Here is a 27,570-nt window from a genome sequence, read left to right on the forward strand (position 1 = left end):
AATGATGTATGTTAATCTAGTTATAATAGTATTTTTTTAATTGATTAGATTTTTATTAGAAATATCTCTACCCGAATTGGTAAACATTTTTAGTTTATCTGATGCACACATTATCTGAAGTTTTTGGCAGTAAAGAACTGCTGCTAACTTCTCAGTTTTATAATTTTTTTAACGGCAACCTGAAAATATTTGTGATCGGCTTCAGCCGATCACTATTGTGTCCATATGAGGCATCCGGCAAATGCTTCCACGTGCGCACACACGCATAAGTAGTTCTTATAAAAACTTGAAGTTTGGTTTAGTAGTTATGTAACATTTTACTCAGTTTTATTTAAAGTCATTTACCTTAAGAGATGCAAACATACATAAAATACAGTTCGACCTTTTAATTCAAGATTGCACATTTTGTCTCACGCGTAAGAATTTCGATTGAAAGATTCATTCAGTAATGCCTCGATGTTGCATAATAGAAGATAGGAAGACGGCTTGATTTATAAACAAGGGTTACGTTATAATGCGACCTCAATAGCAAGTTATGATGGCATTCAATGTTTTTCAGTGGCATTGAATTATTTTAATACATCTCATTCTTTCTATACGTGTTAATGCTCTTTGAAGAGCCCTACTCAGTATTCTAAAGAAGAAGAAGATACATTAACATTTAATAATTACGAAAAAAAAATATAAAACTAGACAAGGAGTTTACGAACGGCTTTCCCCAAATTTATTTCGAAATTAAGTTTGTTGACGGTTTATAATGATGAAATTATGGTGTACAGATTCAAAATATTTTGTAAAAATACAGTACCTTTTAATTATTTTACATTAAACTGATCATGTTGATTGGTTCAATATATCATTATTGCCGATCATTCCTTTAAAAGGAATACTTGTCTGTGACCTTAGAGAGTTCCATTTGTATTTGGTTTATAATGTAATTTGTAATGTTAAATTTCTCAAAATCCATATAATATGAATACAAGGGAAAGCTCAATTCGTTACACTTGCTCAAGTAAGTGAACGCTGAATAAAAACTCCAAAACAAAACAAAAGATCCTATTCGATAAGAATGTACATGGATTTTGAAAAGCTTTAAATCTGATAGGGATTTGAAAAGTCATTGATAAAATTTGGAATGTTAACAAAATGTATCTGAAAGCTTCGTCTTCTGAATCTACCCAGTGTCACTTCCATTCTTAAACTGTATGAAGTTTAAATTCATAATTAAAATTAAGTGTAGAATTAAGGTTTAAGTTTTAATTTTTCACAAAATTGTAATGGCCATTTATTCAAAAGTAAAGTCAAAAATAATAAAACAATTAAAGTTCTATAACAAAAGACTTTTTTTTTCATTATCATCAGTGGATTGTTGTTGTTTTTTTCAGTAAATGATATCTTTGTAGTTGTAATATTGTAGACGTGATATGACTTTAGGTTTGTCCAATCCTGTCGTATGCTTCAAGGCTCTTTCAAATCACGATGCTTACTTGGGAAATTTACTGTTATATTATTTAAATAAATTATAATACATGTGTACATATATTTGCCATTGTAAAACAAGTAATGGTATTAATTTATCAGTTTAAAAAAAGTGTTCGTCTGAAATTAATTTTAAATACAATCCAAAAGGGATACTTTATTTCCTTAGCTGTTTGTAGAACACGTTTGTGTTCCCCTGTTACATGTACATGTATATCATTATCTTTCAATCATTATGTATTCGTATATTAACTGGTATACACACATGGCAAAGAAAACGACATACTAGCATTTCATTATAAATCTGCAGCTTTGTTAAATTTGATTTTTTCCCAAGCTTTTAATACCTTTTAAAGTTCATCAAATATTGTCCAAGTTTGCAAATGTCTTCTTAATTTCAATAATTTCAATAATTATGCATAGCGTGTGGTTGAAATTGCAAATTAGTCAAAATTATGTAACAAGAAAAGGGCTACCTTAGTTTATGAAGTTGTGTTCAATCCTTTTGACAACGCTATAGTCAATAAGATATGTTCAATTCAAATCAAAATCTTTTTTAAAATTATTGGATAATCTTCATTACTAGCGGATGATTTCCAACTTCGGTATCAAAATAAACAAATTCAATGAATTACAATAAATGCACTTTGACTTACTAGTAATGAAGTTATGTACTGTATGAAAGATCCAATAAACCAAAATTGTAAAATTTGTGCCCCATGATCAGAGGTTCAGGCGCTTTCGATAGGGTCAATAGTCAATATGGCAACATAGTGAAATTTTTTTTAACTTAAAAATAGTTTCTTCATTACTTTCACTGTTGTTGGTGATAAATAAGTGCATTGTTATTATTATGTCGATGATGTCCTCTATCTAAATAGTGAAATTCAGGAGTTGAGAATTTTCATAATGGATGGCGGGGGGGGGGGGGGGGGGGGGAGTGACAAGTATGTCTATATAGTGAGCATTTATTTTTGAAAGGCACTTTAGACACAGAAGCAAACTACTGCTGTTGGACGCTCGTTGTTTGTGATTTTAACATCACTAACAGAAAAGCTTTCTTTTCAATTTGCCATATTAAATCAAATTATCTACTTTAATATCCTGTGCATTGTATGTGCATGTGCAATTTAAATGAAACTGAATATTTTAAAAGATTGACCATTAAATCTCATGCAGGTCTCTATCAATCAAGCGTTAATGATTCGTTACGAAGCGTTAACTTCTGTCCCGTGGGGCTAGGAATATAGATGATCTGATATTTTTTACTCTCGCCCCCACACCCCCGCCCATTTATGATGTTTGCAAAAGTTAAAAGAGAGAGCTTGAGGTAACAGTCAGAACAGTCTCAGATTAGGGTATATACCTAAAGATTAAACTTTAAATGCCAACATGAGTCTCTATAACATATTACTAAGGGTTATGGTCCTCATATGAAAGCGGTTTGTGGGTATCTTATGCTATAAAAGGATCTTAATATTCATAAAAGGATTTTTTTTCGAATTCTTGATGTAATTAAAATCATATTACTACGAGTAATATATTCCAAAAATATTCTTCATTTAGAATTTTTAAAAATAATTTTTATGGGATATGATTCAATAATTTGAAATATCCCGGTGGGGAAAATATGTTTGACATTTTAGGCAGAGTAAATCTTATTTTCATTTTGATATCGGAAACAAATTCAATTGGATAGAGTTAATCATTTTCTTAATAAACAAATGATATCGATGTTACGGCCGTTCAGGGTATGATTTACTTGCACACTACCCTTCTTTAATTAAGCCAAAGGTACAGGTGAGCCGAACCTGCCAATGCCATTTATGGTATAACATAAGCCCGGCTAGCTCAGTCGGTAGAGCACGAGACTCTTAATCTCGGGGTCGTGGGTTCGAGCCCCACGTTGGGCGTAAACATATTTTTTAAAATCAAATACTATACCATAAAATGATACAGTAAACCCTCATTTTAATAATTGTAAAAGAGTAATCTTTTAAACATGGTTTCATTGTTTACAGATAGATTTTTTTTTTGCTCATAGCTAAATAAAATTTTCTGTATTGTTTATAATAAAATCAAAAAATGGGTTTTGTTGCCGTTTTAACTTTCTGTTTTTCTGCTGATAAATACTTTATATTAATAACTTATAAAAATGATACCTTTTCTATTTGTCTAGGCATAAAAGATTATCTGTAAAGTTATATTCTGGATATATATTTACAGTACTAAATATGTTTTAAGACGAGACAAAAGTTGATAGAATCCACAATACCAACTTCTTTTAAAACACACACACACATATATATATATATAAATATATATATATATATATATATAAATAAATAAATAAATATATATATATATATATATATATATATATATATATATATATATATATATATATATATATATATATATATATATATATATATATATGCCCTAGTAATGATTTGTATTCTTGTGAAGTCGGTTATCAAACTTTTAATTCTTATCGATCGAATTTTTAAAACGCCACATACACAAATGTATATGTCTAATCAATTTCTCATTACATGTAAATGTGACGTAGAGCGTTTATCAGACAACTTTATCATAATAAAAAAATTCTCTGATATATTTTGCTGGTGATGCAATCATACATATAAAAATGTTTTCAGTAAACATATATTTGGTCATTAGAGTCATGGGGGGAGCACACGTTGTGCTATCAACTACCTGCAACTTTAACTGCTGCAAAAAAAACCCACGTTTACATGGATGTTCATATGCATATTCTAAAATTTCTGTATAATTTCAAAATTGCATTCTATATATATTGACAGCGTTTACATCAATGTTCATATGCATATTCTAAAATTTCTGTATAATTTCAAAATTGAATTCTATATATATTGACAGCTGGGCTTTTTTAAAGCTGAGTAATTTAATTCTATTATAAGTACGAACACCTGATAGTAAAAATACACGCAATCACGTAATGTTGCCAAAGATAAAACATACTAAAAGAAATGATATGTTTTATGCAATGCACCTCACATATACCTCAGGATGCATTAGATTAATATTACTCTGATGTTCTACCTTAAAAGAACGAACTTTGAACACATGTGATAATTTCAAATATGATACATGTAAGCTGTTGTAAAGCAAGATATTACGTTAAATTTTCCTTCAGTTACCTGTTTTTATTATACGTTTGAGTTCTTCTACACTTTTTTGGCACCCAATATATGTAATGAGTTTGTTAATGACTTAATATTGCTAATGTTTTCTGTTTATTCGACACCAATTTTGAGAAAAAAAACTACAAAATTGTATGTGAAATTTGAATTTAAAGAAAATCCTTGTATAAGACTTAGCTATATTTTTTTTTATTTATTGAGTCTAATAGTTTAAACATTATGTCAAAAATGTACAAAAACATTACCTTATAATAGTGAATGAAAATGACATTTTATATTTACTTCTTAACACAATCTGACCTAGCCTTACAAATCTCAGAATGTTGTTTCATAGATTTAATACCTAAAAAAGCAGTGTGTTAAACACTCTACTTTTGACGTTTAGACTACAGTTCTATTTCTATATGAACAAAGCTGCCCTTAACAGTGTTGGTAAAAAATGAAACATTTTTTGTCCGTGTTTATGTAACCTGACGCTAATGACTGGTATCAGTTTATAACACTTCGATGTCAGCTGGAGGCAGACACAATGTATTGATCTGATAGCTACAAGTAACGAGTGTTTGAATCATTCCTAAATATAATATAGGCTTTCGTATCATCTCTCAAACAGTACTGTTTTTTTTTTATTCTTTACGTTTCAAAATAATTTCTACCCACCTCTCTGTGGAAAGAAAATCAGATCCGACATATAAAAGTAGTAAAGTTATGAATTATCTTATCGACAAAAATTTAATTTATGGATCTTATGAACATACTCCACCTTATTCAATTTAAAAGATGCTTGATTTACAAACATCAGTGTTGTCAAATCAATTTAGATTTTAAAATTTTATTTTAAGCTTCAGTGTTTTAGTATATATACCTTAATCAATGACTTCTGACTGTTATACTTACTATAATTATTATTATTTGATATTTGCAAACATCTTCAATTCATTTAACCAGGAGAGGAGGGGGAGAGTCGTAGGAATCTTGGATTGTTTGTACCATAGTTCCAGGTGCCAAAAATTATAAATTTGGTCATTTGTCAATGAGTAAAAAAAATAATTGTACTCCAGCATGTTGTGACATTTGATAGCCCTTAAGCATTTTTTGTGATTGAGGATGCACTTTCTTATCGTCTCTGGAGCTATCTTTGTATAGTAAAGGCAAATACGTTTGTTTCAAATACTATGGAATACAATTTACAATAAGTTACATATTAAAGACGTCATTATAGACATCAGACCAATGCATTTAATTTATCTCAAGCTATTGACAAATTACAGAAAGAAAATCAGTGCATGCTCCAAATACTCATATAGTTTATGTATGTAAAATAATAATTCCTCTTTCGCACAAAAACGGATTTAATTTGTTGCAGCCAGTTTACATGAGCTTTAATTGAAAAACTAATATAAAGGTTTAAAAAAATAACAAACATCCTGGGAATTGACGTACAAACTATTTCACACTTGAATCTATTAAATTCAAACTATAAGGGAGGTGTTAATCGTGGCCATTTTAGAATGTTTTTGTTCTCCTTTAAAAGAAGAGTTATGTAAAAAGACAAAACGATGACTCAAAGCCACAAAATAATATGGGTATGTTACACCTTTTTAAAAGTGTAAGTTTTAGAGATTGTTAAAGAAACTTAAAATTAAGTACGAAAAAAACCCAGCAAAAAATAAATAAATAAATAAATAAATAAATTAAAAAAAATAATAAACAAATACAACTTGTCACCAAGACACCGTTGTTTCAACAAATGTAAGTAAAATATTAGCTCAAAAATATCTCTTGTATTAAAAAAACATATTTTCACATCAGCACGTTAACTGTCTTCATTATCAGTGTCTTTCAAGATGAAAGAGATTAATGCACGCATTTGTAAAATTAATTCAGTTTTGAAATGTCCAATAAACGACGACAAACAAGTGAAAATTTTCATTGAAAACAAGTTTTGAAATTGGAATTATCATTTGCAGAAAAGTTGACTTTACATTAAATACTTCTTCCAATCGACTGATCTTGTTTAACGCTGCACTGTAACATTTGAGCTGAAAATTTCAAATGTATTTTTTCTATATTGACGGTTATTAATGATGATATGTACAATGCTAGGCCAAGGTTTCGTTTATATCTAGCCAAACTTTGTAACAACCATTTACATCGTATCAAATAAAAAAAGGACTCTGTTAATTTGTATGAAATTGACGTCTATACCTTAAATAAAAGGTACGAATCCAGCATATATTAATGATTATATGTCTGATTATTATGCCAGTGCCAAGGTAGCATATTTGCACCCGGATAAGCTGCATGTGTCGAAAAATTCAAATATATCATGTGACAGCGTGTTGCTTAAGGAGTTTATAAACAACCTTTCTGGTTAAGATATATGCACCGGTCAGGTGAGCTATTTACCTTTTTACCTAAAGAAAAATATTTTTTCATCCGAAAAGCAATTTTCATAAAGAATATTTGGAATTCCCTACCAGAATAAAAGAACTTCCTGTAGGAATTTATATGCCGATATGATTTGAACAACACTGCCGTAGGATTTTGTATTTCCTGTTGGAAAACTTCCTGTGTAAATGGAATACAGGAAAAACTATAGTAAATATACTTCTATATAAGGCTTTTAGAAAATTTTTAATAATTTCAGTAGGATAATAACATATCCTATATAAATTATTTTTTCCGCTATGGGATATTAATTTCGAAAGGTAAATATCTCATATGACAGGTGAAACACACTAAGAACAACTATGATTATATACTCTCTAGAAAAAAGTCTATCTTTTGGTCTATACGGAGTTATACGAAACTGAATCCTGTACCGGTGCAAAAATGTCACCTTCGCACTGGCATAATTTTCCGGGACAGTGTTTATAATAAATCGCATGTTTTTATCAAGTTTGCAAAAAAGAAAAAGAAAAATCTATTTAAGACATTGGTCCCGAAAAAGTGGATAACTACTCTTTGGAGAGTCGTTTAGGCAAAAAGTTAAAGATACCAGTAAAAGAAAGAATGAGCAAATTGCTAAAACAAGACTTAGTTTTAAATCTAGAAACTTATATAGCTTTTCCTGTGTAATTTTTTTTGAATTGCACTGTTTTTTACATGTAGTTCGAGCTGATAATGAATACATGCAATATGGTCATAAGTATGTTGTACACCAGGTGTTGCACAGAGGAAGGCTGTATATATAACAGCCAGAATTGCACCAATGCATTGAAAATCAAGGATAGGCAGCATAAGGTAACGTTTTCTTTGCTTACGCAGTTGCTTATTTTAAAAAAAAACCCATAAAATTTGATTCATTGTAATCTCTGTTTTGCTATTTATCTCTTTTATAAAAATAATTAAGACAGCAATTTTATACCGGGCTTATTTTAATACTAACTCATTCCAGTTTTTACATAACTATTTCGTGGACTATTCCGTTAAATATTCCGCTAAAATATTTCAATATTAGTATATGAATTATGAATGTTTATTATTATCATATGGGAAAAAATGTTAGAGAGGGTAATGACGTTTAAACAGTTTTAGATATATTTGTAAAAAAATATGTGGATCAGATTTTGATCAGACAATTCATACTGGAATGAGTAAAAAATTTTTCTTTATTATTTATAACTTAACAAACAATGTCAAGTTTTTCGAAAGTTTTGGGCGGTCAAAAATTGCTATTTATGTTTTCTTGTTTTATATCTATGTACATGTTATCATGTTTACTTAGATATCAATGAAATTTTATTTTTGTGTTAATTGCAGATTGAATTGCCACAGATAAATATTTAAAAGCATGAATAGAGCAAACGTCATTGCAACCTTAGTAACTGTATCGACAGTTATCCAACAAGGTAAACTTTTCTCTCTGTGTGTGTGTGCCTTTCTCTCTTTCTCCCTCTTTCTTTCTTTCTTTCTTGACTAAAAATATCAATAACTAGTACATATATCTCATACTCATCATTTCTCCTTTTTTAAAATTTAAGAAAGTATTAAAATTAGACGTTATATTATTTTAGGTTTAACCAATCCGGCTATAGGCTTCACCGCGGTTTTAAGCAAGGATACTCAATTGGTCAACGATGAAGCAATAAAATATGACAATGTTCTTACAAACTCGGGAAACGGCTATGACAAATGGTGTGGACACTTTGTGGCACCTACAAAAGGGCTTTACGTTTTTAGTTGTTCAGTAATGGCAACAAATACGTATCATATAACTGTCGGAATCATAAAAAACGGTCAGAGTGTGTTACCTGTCTCATCGGCTATTACACCTTGGGAAGCTACTTCAAGAATTGTGGTACTGGCAATGGATAAGGGAGATAGGGTCTGGGTAAAACGTCTTGCACACGACCGAAATATCCAGGGCCACTACAACTCCTTTTCTGGATACCTGATTTCAACAGAAAAATAAAGGAACCGAGCTTGGTCATTATTACGTTCATGTTTATAATTTATTATAATAAACATAATAATTGAATTTCTACCTTTTTTGTGCTGTATGAAACTGACTTTTAGTTAGTTAGATTAAAAATATTTTAATATATTAGATAAAAATATTGTAAAGAATGGACCAAAAGCGTCCCGTTTTACCAAGCGCTATTCCAGTACGCATATACCTGGTACGAAATCTAATTCCCAGTTTTTCTTATTCTTTTCACCGCGTCTGAAATTAGATATTATCTTATATAGATCTTACGGAATGGGATCGCAACACGATTTAACTTATCCTCATCATACAGTGCGAAATAATAAAATGGACCCGGCGGTTACTTAAGTTTACGATTGAGAAGAGTGCATTTGATTGATATCAGATTTTTCTTAGCGTCTATAAGCTCTGTACTTACTTAGTGTTTGTTTTAGAAAAGTGATGTACAATTTATTAGAACATCTTTTGCATGATCTTTTAATTACGGTGGCTCTATACACCACTTTTTGATGACGCAGTACGCAAAAAAGTAAATCTGGAAGCATGTAATTCCGGTACTGGCTGATATCAACCGAGGCGAATTGTATGGGGACTGCTCTTTTGAAAAAAATGTTAAATGAATAGATTAAATTGATAATTGGAAAATTCAGTATTTATATGCAAGGTGGTATGGATATTTATCGAAATAAACAATAATATCAAGTTTAATTTTATAAATAGTTTCTTTCCCACCATTGTTATCTTTCAGCCTAGTGTAGAGGGCATGAGGGTTGACTACGGACCTATAAGTCATGAGTTCGAATCCCGCTGGGATTTTAAAATTTTTACCTTTTCAGAGTTTTCTAAAACGTATTTTTGGTTAAATATTGTGAAAGAAAATTCTAATCCGGCGAAAATATTTGAATTATACACAGGTAGATTTGCAAAATATGTTCAACATATGTTTCGAGTAACATATGTTAAACATACGTTGAACATATGTTAAACATATGAATTGTTCACAGTATGTTGAACATATGTTTGAAAAATATTCATAGTGAAATTTTTATTACATGCTAATTTAAAAAAGTGTTTTTACTTTAGGAATGCAGTGACTACTGGACACATCACAGACGGCATCAATTGACACAGTGTCAGAGATTATAAAGAAGTAAGTACATAATTATACACATTTCTTACACTTTCAAAACTGCAGCATGATGTATATTTTTTAAACTCGTAATGTTATTCTAGTAAAATTAATTATTTATTCAATTTTTTTTTATATGCACCATTTTATACATAAAATATGTCGAAAATTAAATAAATGGTTTTATTTACATTATTTTTATATTTTGTGTATATTATGATCATTCAAATGGATAAGGAGATATGTAAATCATTTTAAAATATCAAATATTGAGTGACACTGTTTGACAGTATATTATATTTTTTAACAAATGGATGTAGTAGTAGTACAGAGGCTTGTAAGATTTCTTTGATGTGGTCTGAAGATAATGAAGTGATGAATGATCCAGGATCAAATATTGTTCTTGAGCTCAAAGATACCTGCGCTACATTTGTATACAAATTATGGTAATTAAATTTAAATATGGATCTGACTGAATGATTGATGTTAAGTATAAAATTTTCTTTGTTCTAATGATTTTTTGTAAGATTTTAAAAACCTCACTTTGTAGAAATAACACAAAAGGTCTGATGGTTGTATTTGCATTTGTATTAACATTTTAGACAGAAGTTTAGACTTAACTTGTCAAATGATAAACAGCATATTAAAAGAAGTGGGACAAAAAGTAGGATTAATGCATTAAAGGTAACGCTCTCTCTCTCTCTCTCTCTCTCTCTCTCTCTCTCTCTCTCTCTCTCTTCAGAACTCACAAATGATGCAAGTATTCAACAAAATTAACTTTAATAACAGAATGAAAAATCTTAACTCATGTTGTATTTGCAACTTGATCCTGATACTCTTCAAACTTTTTTAAATAATGGAGCAACTGAGGCAATTGTAAATCTATAAACCATCTAAAAAGTTTTACATTCTTTCCGTTTCTTTTTCAGAAATATTTAAAGCTGCAGTGAGTGAGAACCATAGGAGAATAACAAACTTGTCTATATGATATTTGCAAGGATAAAAATTACATTTTTTTTTATCTCTGTTTTATTTTCATCAGATGATTGGAGCTGCAAAATTAATGCAATTTTCAAAAGATTCAGTGTTGTGAAAACAGGATAATCAGTTGAAGATAGTAATTTAAAAAGAGAATATGTATCAACAATGAACTAAAAAAATGAGAAATATTTAAAGGCATATTTTTAAATATGAATAAGACATATGTGATACATGTTGTGTAAATAATACCAAAGGATAGAGAAAATGAGTAAACACAAAATGAAATTAACATATGTTTAACATACGTCTAACATATATTTATAAACATATGGGAATCATATGGTTATCAAAAAGATATGTTAAATTTATGTCAAACATATGATGAACATATGTATATAATTATTTACATTCCAAATATTTTTTGCTTGTAAAGTGTGTGAAAAGGTACTGCAGTTATAAGACCGTAACACACACAAGGTACTCAAAGGTTAAAATGACGAGTTTTATTATGACGTCACAAACGTTGAACGCTGTAAAATGCAACGTCACAATCGATAATCAGAGTTCACGCTTGTGGCTGTTACAGTGGCTTTTCCATTAATTTGAACTTACCCTTAGGATAAAACAGAAATTTTTACCTATAAATCACATTTGCAGACAAGGCAAGAAGTTCAAAAAATGTAAATATAAGCATTAAATCATTATTTTTTGAAAGATATAGTCTCATAACTGCAGCGGTGTGTGCATACAAATTTTCATAACGCGCTAGCGCGCGTTACTCAACTTGTATGCACACACCGCTGCAGTTATGAGACTATATCTTTCAAAAAATAATGATTCAATGCTTAAATGAACATATGTTTAACATATGGTGCTCGTTTTTTATGGCGAACATATGTGTCAGAACGTGTGTTCAACATATGTTAAACATATCGTTAGACTGTATATTCGGCCAAGAACTACTGCTTTTTTCTCAAAGAAACTAATGAAATCTATGAAGTCTTAGAGCCCTGCTCCAGGATCACTACTTTCAACAACAGTCACATTTTTTCATGATCCCTCCGGCACAGGTTATACCAGTGACCTTTGTTGTTTCAAGGCTAATTTTTTCTTCTGGTCTATGTAACGATTAAAAGTCTTGTTACCAAAAATTGCACCTATTTTAGGTGAAATCTGAGGTTCCTGCTAGAATCAAAACATACATATGATTGCGCCCATGAGAAAAGGGTGCTTATGACATTTTTGACAAAACAGAGAAATAACGTCACAAACATGGCGTTACGTCATAACGTCGTCTGAAAAACGTAAAATATATAACCTGTCATTTTCATCGCGTATAGTTTTTATACCTTTTTCTAAATTTAGTTTTCACATTATTTTAAATAATCTCTTATTATACTCTATTTGCACACGAACTTGATTAACTACATGTATTTCGGGGGGGGGGGGGGGGTCCGATATTAGCTCATTGCTCCAAATTGGCTATGATTTGGTGAAGTTTTACAGAAATATTTTGCTTTTAATTGTGTGTGTCTGCTTCACCTTTTTTTTTTTTTTTTTTTTTATAGCGCATTGATATTAACATATCTGCATCACAAGTAAAAAAAAATAATCTTATTTTAAAGAAAGGAAATCATTTTTCAGAGCATATACTGTTGATTCCTTATTTTACGCGAGTACTCAATTCCGCGATTCAGCAGTTTTTCATCAAATTGCGAGAACACAAAATCGCGAATGCCGAATTTTTATCATAGTTTAATGTAGGTTACATATGTCCAGTAAATATTTTATATTCGCGATATTTTAAAATTCGCGAGATGCGCTCCTCGCGATATTACGCGGATATTAATTCCTCTCGTTTAAAGAGGAATCTACGCTAATAGTGCGAAAATTAAGAAAGCAAAAATAAAAAAAAAATAATAAATAAATAAACCTAACAAATATATAATTTATGTACTTGAATCGTCTTAATTCAGCAAGTACCGTTGCCGGTATTGTTTTAACTTTAAACTTATATTCCTAAATCCTTTTCTAATAAATTACTAAAAAAAGCAGTTAGTAGAAACAATTCTGGTTAAACAAGCTGAAAGAAGACAGTAAAAATCTATCTAGAGATAAGACAGATGAAAGCCTGCAGTTCTGCACACATCTCACCGATTCGGTAAATACTTGTATTGTTTAATTTCTCATAGGTTTAGATAACAAGTGCTTGTGTTTCCTCACACATTCTTAATATTAAGTAAAACGCTGCATTTACATGTACAACATGAATCTGATATGTCCTTAAAAACACCCCAACAATTCTTTGTTTTTATTCTTAAAGAGGCCGAGTCTAATTATTTCTAGCCTATATATTTTGATGAAATATCTTGCATGAAATTTTACTGCTATATCAATTGTTTTTAGATAAAAACAAATATATTAACGGCCCCGATTTCCTATGTAGTTTTTAATGTTATCAAATTTTTAGAAGGCACCATGGGAATTTGTTGAAAATGCACTAAATCTCACTTTTTCCGCATATATTTTTTTATCTCTGCCTATGATTTTTTTTTTGACCGATCGATTTAATGTTTAGAACTGGATCGTGAGGGTTTCAGCTCTGTCAATATCTATAGGGCTATGATTCATATCTGGTTTTTTTATGAATTGGAGAGGCATAACTGGTTGTGTATAGTAAGCCCAAATCAAACAAATAAATGCTTTCTCTGGTGATTTATGCACGATATGAAGGTGGCAACATTGCAAAAAAATAAATAAATACAAATAACATAACACGCCCTAGCGCTTTATGCAATTTTTTTCTGCAATGATCGCTACCGTCATAACCCGTATGAATCATCAATGAAAGTATTTTGTTGTTTCTATTTACATCCCAATTTTAACAGATTAATGAATTGTTCGTAAAGAGTAGGTAAAATTAAACATTCTTAATGTACATCAATACGTTAAATAAACGGAAAGTGTAAATCATCTTAAATGGGAGGTTGGGTCTGACATCATCATGATTCTTTCGTGCAGTTCAGATTTTACCTAGCTAGGACGATTAATGTTTCGACCAATTGATAAACGGAGCGTGTATATTTCAGTCATGTCAGTTTCAACAGAGCTATGAATTACAAATAAATTTCTTTAGAAATAGAGGGAATCATACTTGGTTGATGTGATTGTAAACAAAGAAGTTAACTCAATGTACAACTTAATAAAAACACCATTTCATGTTCCTATCATGTCCCTATCGGCGATTTTGTTTTTAATACTGTTGTATGTGTTTTAAAGGTGTTTTAAAAACAGTCAAAATCTTTAGTGGTCCGATTCAATGTAATGAACACGAGTGAATTTAAATATGCAGAAAGTCACTATCTGGATGTTGGTTCCTGATTATGATTCAGAAATGATGTTATCATACCTTTATACTTTAAAAAAAATTAAAACTTCCTATTTTAAGTTATATATTTAAACAAAGAGCCAGAACAAAAATGGTCATGGAATAGTACCAAATAGATAAAAGGAAAGAGTGATTACTATTACCTCCAAATTATACATTGACATGATTTCTAAATATACGTTACAAACAAAAACTAGACGATAAACAAAATTGTAAATTATGTTCAAGCATGTTTTTTAAATACAAGATTCTTCAAGTCGCACGCATTATGCTTAAAAAGGTGAGAAACTGTTATCGTGCCAGTACCTACGGTGTCGAAAGAGTTAGGAATATTTTTCCAAACATGATTGGTTAGTGATAATGTATTACTAAACATTTTTGACATCATAATTACAGCTCATATTTTTACTACCATATATAAAATTATTGACTCGCTATTTTCTGCTTTAATACCGATAAATCATGATCGAAAAACTGTATAATATTATAAACGTTGAACCTTCCTCATATTTCTTAACGGAACTTATTTTTTAATTCGATTATCATTAATTAATCAATAACTTTGTAATCGTCAAGACCAATCTCGATATATATTCATTTTCTGGTAATCATTACTGAAGAACTTGAGAATATCAGACGGTTTCACGATCCCGTCCGAACCTTGGCTGAATTTTCATTTTTATTTTAGTCGATGGAGCGGATTCATTAATTATTTACGACTTTGATGAAGTGTGTAAAATTTACAAATGATTTTGGAATATGCACATGTAGGATACATAAAGACTTATTATACAGCTTAAATACAGCGTACTGACGGTGTATTTATATGCATGCATAAGCTTTGGATTATGGGTAATGGACGGTTGAGAGTTATCTTGAACCGATGGTGAAATTTACATTAAAAACACGGAATAAGTCTCTGCATACTGCATGTTTTCTCTATGATACTAAACCTACATATTTGCTGTTTAATAATCACACACAGATGAAAAGTGTCTGGAAGTTATTTTTCAGGTGTGGGCACGCCCGAAATGTGAATAAGCAAAGGCGGGGGTGGGGGGCTTAACAATTGTAGAAAAACAATCACAGTAGTTCGAAAAAATGTGTCTAGAAGCGAGCAGAAAGTAAAAATATCCCACATTCCCTAAAAAAATACCTTTTTAAATTATGTGAAATCTATCAATATTGGATGGGGGTGAATATCATCCGATCCAGGGAAGGGGCGCTCTTTTCCATAAATTCTGCATAAAGTCGAATGGAAAAAATCTTTTGAACAGAAAGAGTGGTGTAAAGGGCATGATCCCGGCAGTGGTAGAATTAATTGGGGTTTTTTTCTTATTGTGTTTATCTGTGAGTATACAGGTTAAAGTCTAGTTACCGTGGTGAAAACTTCAAAAGAATAGTTCAGTGCTGTTACTATAATTGCATCAGTAAGTTGTACAATGGATCATGATTAAACAAAATTGTATAATACGTTACTTCTGATATTGTTTTCAAAGTTCATTACTAAAATATGACATATTTAATAATGTCACGAAAATCGCAGAATTTATGTTGTTTAAGAACAAAAGCTACAAATATATTTTAGCTATTGATTGTTTATATGGAAAAGACAGTGTTTATGTAAATGAAATATGTTCACATAGAATACGCCACTAACTAGTTTCTCGTTGATATCCTCAAATAAAATGAAACTAAACAACCGCCATTATTTTTTTTTTTTGGGGGGGGGGGGGGTAATCACTGTTCACTGGCAGACAACTGCGTTGGCAGTAGAAATAACAACAAACATTTGTTTCTGAAATAAATGAATAGCATAGATGCAAGCATACAACTATAGGCAGCAATGTGAAAAGATACTAATAACAAAGTGCTGTATTTTACGTTTATTAAACGACTAATTCACAGTAATGATTTTTGACGTTGCGTATGTGAAACACGACGTCACGATTTTCCTAATGAAAAAGCATCACTGTAAATGGGCAAAAAACTCTACTTAGAATAAGCGTATAGCCATAAAATTTTAGATTTGAGAACTTTAAGATGTGTTTAATTCAATTATGTAAAAATCTAAAAATGTGCAAAAAATGTCATAAGCACCCTTTTCTCATGGGCGCAATCATATATCATATGAAATCTAAAGAAAATTTTTTAATATTTTTGTTTAATTTTATTTTTCTAATTTAATCAAATACTATACTCACCAAACCCTGTTGTCTACAAGTCAAAAACTAAGAAGGGTTTAGAGGTTGAAAAAGGATCGGGCTGGTCAATGGTTATATCTAAGGATAGTTATCAAGCCCAATGTTGCTATAAAATGTGTCAGCTGTGAAATAAAATCACATAAATCACTGGCATGGTAATTCCAAAACTCTATTGCAAACTCCTAAAACAGATGAGGGATTATTTTGTTAATATCATACCTTCAAGTACAGACCGTGAAGCATCTTTTGCTGATCTTTGAATCTTGAGTTTCAGTCGCCTTAGCTTTGTGCTTCTCTGTGCTTGTTGTAAACGCTTTTTTCAGATTGTTTGCAAGAAGATGTGAACGATTTTCAGTGTACATTCCTGGAGACTTAGCTAGCTTCGTATTAAGCTGTTTAATGATAAACAACGAAAAGTTTTTAAAAATGTTAAATCATTTATTTTTGTGAATCAGGAAGTGAATATCCAAAAGTATACTTCATATTAGTGCAAAAATAATGAATTATAACGTGTATAAATAAAATCAAGAACAAATGGTGTTAGCATAAAAATAACTGTAATATAACATTAAAATCATGAAATTGATATTAGCTGTATTGATTTCCAACAATCTAATTTCAGTGTTGCTAACAGACAAGTTTTGAGATTACTTTTTTAAGCAGTAAATTTTAAGGAGAAACAGCATTCAAATCGAATTCTTTTTATTAAGTTTGATGTTTTTATTCATATCAGATTTATTGATACAAGCTAATTTCCAACTCTGGAATAAACAAACGGAAAACCTGTCAAAAACTGAAGATGTGGTAAATCCAAACACTGGTGTACCTTAGTTCTATAATTATACCTTCATTCTTTTGGCATAATGTTGCATACACTCTTGTCTAAAAAAATTCGGAACTTCCATAAAACCTATCGTGTTGACATTATGATTTATCGTCAAGAAATCATGAAAAAAGTTGTAATTTTGAAAACAGTTTGCTATTTTTACAAATCATTCATAATGGTAATATTCTTACAATCGCTTAGGTGCCTTGCTTAAAACCATGTGATTAAAAAATTCATTCAGTTGTGTAGAACCCATATCAACTAACTCATCAACATTTGATGCATACTTTTGGAAAAGTTCCTCTAAAGTTTATTGCAATGGCAAATATGAAAGGGGCATCCCATAGGGCAGGTTCTTGGGTCTGTAACCATCGTTTTCGCTCTTCCATTACGAAGCGCATGACTTATGTTTACCTATTTTATATATTAATTACCATAAGGTGTATTAAAAGAGCATAATATACTAACAGACGAAATTCAACTTTAGGCAATTCGTGTATCATTGCAGATATTAATGCTTATTACTACTTATTTTGTTCTTACCATACAAGTGAGTGACGATTTTTATTTTCAGTAAGTCACTAGAAAGCAGATCAGCACATCCTTTGGCTTGTTTCACACAATATGTAAAACATCTTTCTATGTGTGATATAACTTTCAGTTTTTTGAGAACTTTGTGTGAAGTACTCCGATTGACAAGAATCCTGGCTTTAGTGGTGGATTCGTTGCCCATAACTAATGTCTATACCTAAAATGAACAGTAAAACAAAATAATTCGGCATTTTTTCATAAACATGGCATCATTGTAAATATTTCACTTTCCTTTAACAGTGCCATATGGTAAAAAAAATGTGACATTGATTTAAATTCCTTTCGAAGAAATTCTAGTGAAAAAATGTGAATGTTGGACAAAAAAAAAATATAGTTCTGAATTGAAAATTTTTTGTGAATGTTGGAAAAAATAAGTATACATTTGTTTATTGAATTAGATTATAATAAGATAAAAAAAGAAACAACTTACGGTATTCAACCTGTTTTTTATCATTATCAATGTATATACCCTTTCATCTTGATTTAAAATGTTTTGCAACATTTCATATGCTATAGCTGGCTACATCACCTTAGCTAATCCTGTCCAATTTAATTTAAATGCATGTTCTTACTAGGTACCCACTTTTTCTTGAGCAGATCATGATCCTTCCGACGCAAGTTATATCAGTGACCTTTGTTGCTTCAATACTAATTTCTGCTTCTATAACGATAGGTACATACTTTTTCTTTTGAGCGGAGGAGCGAATTCGGCAAATTTTACCTTTGACAGAGTACCCAATACATTTTTTGGCCTTCACGCCAATTAAGGATGCATGTCCTAAAATACAAAATTCACTTATTTGATCAAACTTGCAGGCTTCAGTTAAACTGTTACTGTTTTTCTTATGTCTTGCCAGCGATTCAAAAAGCGTTTGGAAAATTTGTATTCTTATATGTAATTATAAATGCCTACCATCTGTCCTAAACTGAGATAAAATTCATGTACCTGTGAGGCTATTGTAAGCATCAAAACTTACTATTATATTGATATTGACTCCAATGGAAGAAGGGTTAATTGTAATGGTACATTTTTAAAAACTAAATTTGTAATATTCATAAAAGGAATAAAAAATTGTCATAAGTAAATATACTGAATTGGAAAACAGGAACAATATTAATAACAGTTAAAATTTAGTTTCTTCCTTAGGATATTCTCGACAAAAATCATATGCCATTTTGTCAAACGTGGTCCCTATTTCTCTTGCTCTTTACTTAACCTCTTTTTGACATACCCGGATTATTCAGTCGGCCAAAAGAGAGTTGAAATCAGATTTCTCAAAACCTCAATGTATCATACTGGAAAATATTTTTCTAATTTTTTAAATTAAGAAGAATCTGAGTCTATCATACAATCCAAAGTTATCAAAAAAAGAGATTAGTCTGAAGAAAATGTTTATTAGCAATGTAAGAGTTCATTTACTAGAAAATTGATTGTTTATTTTCAATTATCAACATATCTCAAAAGAAATAATGTTCACCTGCGGATAATTTGGAGTTAACATCCCAGGCTTTACCTCCGCAGCCTGTAACATGTTTGGAGTCTATTGCTACATCATTAGTTATGCCACAGTTAATATTTCGGCACTTAACTTTGAAAATCTGTACTAGAACGAATTCGGTCTCACCTACACAATCACTTGTATTCTTGTCAATTAGTTTAACACACAACTAATCCTTATCGAATTTTTAAAACGCCACAAACACATAATTATGTATATTCTAATCGATTCCTCATAGAATTTCTTATTAAATGTGACTTTGTGCGTTAATCGGACTGCTTTATCATAAAAACAATCTTTCTAAGATATATTTTTATTACTGGTCATGCAGTTTAACAGTCATATGATTTTTTTTTTTCAGTAAACAGATATTTGGTCATCAGACAGCAGTTGGTGGAACACAAGTTGTGCTATCAACTATCGTCCTGCTGCAATAAACACGTTTACATCAGATATTCTTATACATGCTCCTGAATTTACAAATAATTCCAAAATTGAATCCTGCATATATATTGACAGATGGGCTTGTTTAAAGCTGAGTAACTTAATGCTAGTACGTACGAACATATGATGAGTAAAAATAATCACGTGATGTAGCCAAAGTAAAAAAACAATACTAAAAGGAATAATATGTTTAATGCAATGGACCACACAACACACACACGTATCAAGATGTATTAGATTAGATTATCATCCATTAGCTGTTTTAAATACACGTTTAAGTTCTTATCATTCCTCTGATGTTCCAACTTAAACCACAAAATCTGAACAAATGTAATGATTTCAATTATATTACTAGTACATGTGAGCTCTTGTAAACCAAGATGTTACGTTAAGATTTTCTCAGCCGTTAATAATACACGTTTAAGTTCTTCTACACTTTTTTGGCATCCAATATATGTAAATAGTTTGTTAATGACTGAATATTGCTAAAACTTTCTGTTTATTTGAAATCAATTTTGGAAAGAAAAACTACAAAATTTTATGTAAAATATGAAATAAAAGAAAATCTTGAATTAGAGTTAAGGTGGTTTGGGACATTTCCATGTTGTGAAATATTATTTATCGAAATAAACAATTAAACCTAGTGAAGTTATAATAAGTAGTTTCTTTACCAATTTTGTCACCTATCAGCGTAGCGCAGTGGTTAGGAGTGTTTATTACGAATATGTAAGTCGTGAGTTCGAATCCAGCTGGGGGCTTTATAATTTGAAACTCTCCAAATATTTTTAGAAGTTATATTTTGGTTTAATATTTATACCCGCACTTTCTAAAGAAAGTTCGGGTATATTGTTATTACCCTGTTCCGTCCGTCCGTCCGTCCGTCTGTCACGTTTTACTTTCTCAAACTACTCTCACATCTTATAAACCAGCAAATTGAACTATTGGAGTTTGATTTGGGGTATCGCGTTGTTTTGTAAAAAGGTATCAAAAATTCTCTGTTAGTCCTGGGGGTCAAATAATTGGTAAAAAATGACGTTTATTCACAAAAAAACCTTCTTCCTCGAACGCCTCCTACATTTTCAACAGTAGACAAATCATCTCTTGCAATATGTTTAGGGTATTTTATAGATGCGCAATAAGGTTTCGGAATTTTCAACTTTGTCCTGGGGGTCATTTAATGGCTTAAAAATGACGGTTTTTTTTTTTTTTTTTTTATTTTACAAAAAACTGGTTTCTAAAACATTTTATTTGGGCAGTAGCCAAATGATCTTCTAGAATATGATTGGGGGGGGGGGGGGTCATATTTAAGTATGATAAGGTTCCAGAATTTTTTTTATTAAGGGGATCAGTGGGCAACAAAAAATGACGTTTTTTGGCCAAAAAAGTATGGTTCCCAGAACTCCTCTTACAACTTTTGGAGTAGGTACATCATCTCTTGGGATATAATTGGGGCTCTCCTATAGATGTGCAATAAGGTTTTAGAAATTTAAATTTCATCCAGGGAGTCAAATAATAGCAGAAAAGTGACGTTTATCACAAAAAAAACACCATAGATCCAAGAGCTCATCTTATGATTTAATGGATAGACACATCATATCTTGTAATATGATAGGGACTGTTCTATAGATGTGCAATAAGGTTTTAAAGATTTAAATTTCATCCAGGGAGTCAAAAAGAAGCAAAGAATTGATGTTTATCACTTCAAAAAAAAACCACAGATCCTAGAACTCCTTTTATGATTTAATGGATAGACACATCATATCTTGGGATATGATAGAAACTGTTCCATAGATGTGCATAACGGTTTCAAAAAATTAAATTTAACCCTGAGGCCCATTACCTACATACCTTTTGATGCCCTTTAAGGATCAAGAATTTATATGGTTAAGGTGTGGGAATCTCAACCGTTTTCGATGTATTCGTGCACTTCCTGTTCGAGGGGGGTCATGACCACCCCTGGGGTCCATGCCCTACATACCGTTTGATGTCCCTTGACACAAGGAACAAAAATATATATGATTTAAGGGTGGGGATCTCAACTGTTTTGAAGATATTAAGGGACTTGTTGTTTGAGGGGGTCAGGACCGCCCACAGGGCCCACGACCTAAATAACATTTGATGCCCCTTGACATCAGAAACATGAATATATATGGTTTATGGGTCATTATTATCACAGTTTCTGAGATATATGGTAATTTCAAATTCCTGGGGGGTGGGGATGACCCCAGGGGTCTGATCTAATAAACCCTATATGTTGTCAGTAACAGTCAATATATGATTGTGAAAACACTATATTATTATCTTTGTCCGTTTTCAAGTTACCATTTACAATAGAGTCTACATTTTTTCCTACAAGGCTCAATGTTAGACCCCACACCATTTTGACCCTTCCCCCATCCCGAAAAGTGGTAGTCTAACCCAAAATGGTAAAAATCAAACCAGGGTGCACAACTAGATATGCAGGCCTATCACATCCTAGAGTTTTGTACAATTCTGGTCAGCCATCTCTGAGAAACAAGTTCAGAGCGGGAAAGAAGAAAAAGATGAAGACGAAGAATAAAAATACATGTATTAAGAACCGTGCAAAAACAATAAGTCTCCAAATTTCATTCAGGAGACTTAATAATAAAGATTATATAGGATCATCAAACATCAATAATTTAAAGATAATTGACAATTTCTGATTCTAAGGGGGTCAGGATGACCCCTTAGGGTTATGACCTACATGTCATAATGATCTGATGGGCCATGACCTAAGGAGGAATAATATTTTTGGATCAAGGTGGGGGTCTCAATGGTTTTTATGATATTTGATTATTTCAGGAAGAGCACTTGGGATCATGACCTACATACCATCTGAAATGCCTTGAACAAAGAAACAATAATATAATATGTACATGATATATGATTCAATTTAAGAACCCAGATATAGATCAATCATCTATATTTTGTAATATTTCCTATGTATATATACATGTATTAGTTTGTGTTTTGTTCTATACTATTCATGTTTATGACTGTAGTATGGCTTAGTCTTATTTTAAATTACATTAAAAAAATTGCCAAATATATGACTTGGAACCCCCACCCCAAACAAACTCAAATATAAACTGCCCCCCCCCCCCCCCTTCATTGTCGAATGATCTATTAAATCAGAATATAATTTGAGCGTCTAAAAACTTTTATAAATTGGTAAAAATGTTATTCTTAAAAAAATTACATTACACCTTGCACAATTGACAAATGATCTATTGAGATATGATCAGAGGTCATATTTCGACCTTGGATCAATAACTAGTATTTATTGACAAGTTAAAATTAATAACAATAAATGATTCAAATTACAAATGTTTATACTCAACATTCATACCCTCCAATCTAACCTGGTTCTAAAGATTCAGTCTTCTTAATACATTCTTACATTGTACAGTAGCAAACTTTAAATCATTTCTTGATTGCTTTTTCTCTCCTGATGCACATTAACATTTTGGAAATTGCTAAATTCAGTTTTTAAGATTTATAAACAAAATCTTATATGCATGTGTATTCGCCTATTTGAGGCTATTGTAAAGTCTCCTAAACAAAGCAGTGTCATCATTAGGCTAGGAATTACCCACATTGATCAAACACTTCATATGAATAAGATTATAAAAAAAAATATTATTTCTAGTTCTAGAATGTCAGAGTGTCTCCAAGGGGGCATAATCTATAATACAATTTTACGCGCAATGACACAAAGAGCAAGAATAAATTATATGGTTTAGGGATGAGGATCTCAGATCTCAGAAGTTAACAAAATATACATGCGCAGTGTATCATCATTTCCTATTTCATGAAGGCGGGGGGGGGGTAACTTCACACAAAGATCAGTTATCTGTAACATGCATGTATTTTTATGACCTATTCTTCAAATCCACCTAAATGAATTTTCATGGGGGGGGGGGTGGTATGGACCACTCACCCCCACCCCTTCTCTAAATCTGTGCACACGATGATGTACATGTAGGCACACAGAAGGAAATCTAACACTGGCAACCGCCACGGGGAAGGGACATAATTTAATTTTTAATTTTGTTTGTAACAATTATATGGACCATTTTACTTTCTATGACATGAATTGTTAAGATTATTGATTAACTGAATATTCACTGCAAACAGTTCAATCCCAAATTGCACATAAAGTGCTGCTCATATGTATTTTCATATGGGAACGGATCTCATCCTTCAGTTATGAAAATTATAATGTTTAAATATATTACCAGAGCTTGCATGTGGCCTTCATTTTTAATTAAACGGGTACAAAACAGTGTTACTTAGGGGCAAACACTTGGTGCGGGTATTCTGTCTAATGACAGCATCTTGTTTAAAATTTGAAATATCAAAACCGGTAAAAGTCTTTCAATTATAATGAACTTAAATCAACATTAATATGACAGATGTTCCATACCACCTTAAGTATATATTTTTATTTATTGTGTCTAATAGTTTAAACATTATTTTAAAAATGTAAAAAAAACAAAAAACAAAAACAAAAAACAATCGTTATGCTATTTAATGAAAACGACACCGTATTATTTACTTCCTAACACATTCTAACCTACCCGTCCAGACCTGGGAATGTTGTATCATAGATTTGATATCTAAAAATGCAGTGTGGTTAAAATTTTACTTTTGTCTTTTAGACTACATTTCTACATGAACAAACCTTCACTTTACAGTGCATTTGTAACCCGATGCTAATGACTGGTATCAGTTTATAACACGTCAGCTGGAGGCAGACACACTGTATTGATCTGTAGCGAGTAACGAGATTTTTTAATCATTCCTCAATTTCAAATAGGTTTTCGTATCATCTGTCAAATAGTACCGTTTTTTTCTTTACACTTTTAAATAACTTCTATGCACTTCTCTGTAGAAAGAAAATCAGATCCGACATTTAAAGGTTGTAATGTTATAAATGGTTTTTGTCTCTACAGAACATTAATCCATGGATCTTATTAACATAAGCCGCCTTATCAAATTTAACAGATGCTTGATTTAGAAAACACCAGTGTTGTCTAATCAATGTGAATTTGTAAATTTTATTTTTAGCTTCATTTTAGAGTATATACCCTAATCAATGACTCCTCTGACTGTTACACGTACTATTATTATTTGATATTTGCAAACATCTTCAATTTATTAAACCGGGGTGGGGTGTGGGCGGGGGGTGGGGCAAGAGTCGTTAAAACTTGGTTTATCGATCTGTATCATATTTGCATTTTAATCTAAATTAAGAGGTACGGATCCAGCTTTTATAAATAACATTGTGCCGGATAATTATGGCAATATCAAGATGGCATTTTCGCACCCATCTAAGCTACATGTGTCAAAAAATCTAAATATGGCATATGATCGAACATTGCTTAAGTGGTTTATGAACCACCTTTGTGGTTAAGGTAATTCACCAGTCAGAATATTTATCTTTAAAAAAATCCTACGAGAAAGAAAAGTCTTTTTATTTTTTGGAAAAGCAACTTTCCGATATGATATTTAAAAATATCTACCGGAAACTTCCTACTAGTTTATGAATATAAGTTCCGATATGATTTGAACATAACTCCCATAGGATTTTCAAATCCGATAGGACATTTAAATTCCCCGTAGAAAAACTTCCTGTCTAAAAAAATTCTACAGGACATAATATAGAAAATATAATTCCTATATAGAGCTTTAAAAATCCCAAAGGATTTTAAATAATTTCAGTAGGATAATTTTGTTCTACTACATGTATGTGAATTATTGATTTGCTATGGGATATTAATTTCTAAAGGTAAATATCTCAGCTGGCAGGTGAGACACACCAAGATCAAATATGGTTATATACTCACAAGACAATGGTCTATCGTTTGGTATATATATAGGATTTTACGAAACCTCTCTTGTGCGGTCGCAAAGAGCTACGTGTATCTTGACACTAGGATAATTATCTGGTACAGTGTTTAATATTAACTCGAATGTTTTTATCAAGTTTGCAAAAGGAAAAAAGAAAAAAAGATATCACAATCATCCTATATTGGACATTAGTAGTGGTGCTTATAAAGATGCGTCTTATTCCTTAAAGAATCGAGAAGGCAAAAGTAAAAGATACCAGTAAAAGAAAGTATTAGCAAAGTGCTTAAACAAGACCTCATTTTTAACACTAGAAGCGTTTTATAGTGTTTATCGTTTAAATTGCACTGTTTGTGTAGTTATCCTGTAGTTCAAGTTGATAATAAATACATGCAACATGGTCATAAGTATAACATGCACCATGTGTTGCACAGAGAGAAGCTGTATATTTAATAACCAGCATAGCACCAATGCATTTAAAATCAAGGATAGGCAGGATTAGGTAATGCATCATTTCTTTACGCAGTTAATAACTTTTTTTAAATATAAAATCTAATTCATTGCAATCTCTCTTTTTTTATCTTTCTCTTTTACCAAAAAAAAAAATGATAATAAAAATTAAAAATGTTATGGCGGATTTATTTTCATCCGAACTTATTCTACTTTTTACATAACTATTTCCTTGACTATTCCGCTGTTTATTCTGCTTATCAATATATATCTTATGATTAGTATATGACATGTTAATATTAATTATTTTCAATATTTCATGTAAAAATCATTAGACAGGATAAATGTTTTTACCAAATTTCAGATATATTAGGAAAAAGTGAAATATTTTGATCACTTGACAAAGTAAACACTTTTTTCTTTGTTATTCTACTTAATAATTTTTAGTTTTTTTAAGCTTTTGGTGAATAAATGCTCTTTATTTTTTCATATCCAGTATGTACATATCATTTTGTTTACTTAGATATCAATATTTTTTTTTTATTTTTGTGTTACAGTTTAAATTGCCACAGACAAATATTAAAAATCATGAATAGAGCAAACGTTATTGCAACCTTAGTAATTGTATCGACAGTTATCCAGCAAGGTAAAATATTCTCTCTCTCTCTCTCTCTCTCTCTCTCTCTCTCTCTCTCTCTCTCTCTCTCTCTCTCTCTCTCTCTTCCCCTCTCTCTCTCTCTCTATGATTTAACTGAAAAGATCAATAATATTTCATACTCATGATTACTTCTCATAGAAACATTAAAGTAAAAATTAGACGCTATAATATTTTAGGTTTATCTGATCCGCCTATAGCCTTCAGTGCGGTTTTAAGCAGCAACACTCACCTGGGCAACGATGATGCAATAAAATATGACAAGGTAATTACAAACTTGGGAAACGGCTATGACAAATGGTGTGGGCACTTTGTTGTACCTAGAAAAGGGCTTTATGTTTTTAGTTGCTCAGTAATGTGCCCGAATCCGAATCACATAACGGTCGGAATCATAAAAAACGGTAAGACTATTTTGCCAGTCGCAGCTCAAAGAGGT

General features: G+C 31.1%; 1 long non-coding RNA gene and 1 other non-coding gene across 2 annotated transcripts; both read left to right on the forward strand.

Annotated features, from left to right (window-relative positions):
* The first annotated feature begins 3,319 nt into the window (after positions 1–3,319).
* Trnak-cuu (transfer RNA lysine (anticodon CUU)) lies at positions 3,320–3,392 on the forward strand. Its single transcript has one exon. It is a non-coding gene; the product is annotated as a tRNA-Lys (tRNA).
* A 22,624-nt stretch (positions 3,393–26,016) lies between these two features.
* Positions 26,017–27,354, forward strand: LOC117682945 (uncharacterized). Its single transcript, XR_010713179.1, has 3 exons — positions 26,017–26,130; positions 27,037–27,125; positions 27,314–27,354. It is a non-coding gene; the product is annotated as an uncharacterized lncRNA (long non-coding RNA).
* Positions 27,355–27,570: the final 216 nt, after the last annotated feature.

The sequence above is a fragment of the Magallana gigas genome, chromosome 4 (genome assembly GCF_963853765.1).
Source record: "Magallana gigas chromosome 4, xbMagGiga1.1, whole genome shotgun sequence".
In the NCBI taxonomy this organism is placed as follows: domain Eukaryota; kingdom Metazoa; phylum Mollusca; class Bivalvia; order Ostreida; family Ostreidae; genus Magallana; species Magallana gigas.